Genomic DNA, 1,318 nt, shown 5'->3' with positions numbered 1-1,318 from the left:
CCCCCCCCCCCCCCCCGCCCCCGCCACTGGCTATGTGTGGCCAGCACTGACAGAGGCGAGGAGCTTGCTGATTTTAGGCAAAACTTGAGTAGGTCTTAAAATTTAAAAGCTACTCTGGAGCAAGAAAATAATAGCAAATTTTGATATAATGTGCTGTGTGTTAGAGACACCATACAAGCACTCACACAGATAAACTCACATAGTGGCCACCAACCTTGGGAGCTGGCTACAGGGGTGAAGGAGACACAGAGGTGTTGGTAACCTGCTCTTGGCCACACAGTCTGTAGAGCTGCAGCCCAGAGTCTAACCTGGGCCGTTGGGCCTCTGGGTCCACACTGAATCTTGCACTCTGCTTTAGCACCTACTGTGTGCCAGGCTCTGTTCTGGAAGCCAGCAAAATCACAGTGAACAAGACAGGCTATATCCCCCACTGTCTGACTGTCTGGAACTTACATGCTGAGGGTGAGGATGCAGAAATATGGTTTAAAATAATACTTTGTGATAAAAGTATGTCATGTTTAATTTATGACTGGTAATGTTTAAACTGACTTTCTTTTTGGTAAAAGTAAGCCATTAGTTGAATCTGATAACTGAGTTAATTAAAATCTTCTTTGCAGGCATACACTAGCCAGGAAGTCCTATTTTCTTCTTTTAATTCCCCTTTGCTATATAAACGTAATGCTGAGCTCCCCACATCAAGACCAATTTAATTCATTTGCTCATTTACAAGTTAAGAGAAAGAACTTTCATAACATATTAGCTGTCTGCTGCTTTGGGATAACAACCAGCTGAATTGATGAACTTTATATAATGATCAGTTGCTATGGAAACGAGCTGCCCAGTGAGTGGAGGAGGGTATTTCATCACCACCTCACTGATAATGGCATGGTAACACATGCAAATACAAAAGGTTTTCTTTTACTCTGCAGTGACTCTGGATCGATGAGACAAACACTAGAAATGCCTCTCAGATACAGCAGCAGGGAATCAAATGGAGACACAAATAATGCCCGTCCAGACCCTACATCGTCGGAAATAAGGTGATTTAGCTTTCTGGGTTGGAAGCTGCAGTGTTCACAGTGAGTCTCCATGCCTTGTGAATGATTAGGACAGCCAGTGGTGCCTGTTCATTTTACAGGCAGGCACAATTCCAGCACAGTCAGTGCGCAAAAAGCATAAAGGTTCCCTTAAGCTATAAGAAAAGCAAGAGAAGAAATAAAAAGTCAGTGAATTTTATATATATTGAATGTTTTGAAACCTTCACCTTCTGAATTTTGGGTGTGTGTAAAGCTTAGGGAAAATATTCATTTGTCTTCTG

This window comes from Galeopterus variegatus, unplaced genomic scaffold (assembly GCF_000696425.1).
Source record: "Galeopterus variegatus unplaced genomic scaffold, G_variegatus-3.0.2 Scaffold8543, whole genome shotgun sequence".
NCBI classification, from domain to species: Eukaryota; Metazoa; Chordata; class Mammalia; order Dermoptera; family Cynocephalidae; genus Galeopterus; species Galeopterus variegatus.
Note: the sequence above shows the minus strand (reverse complement) of the source record.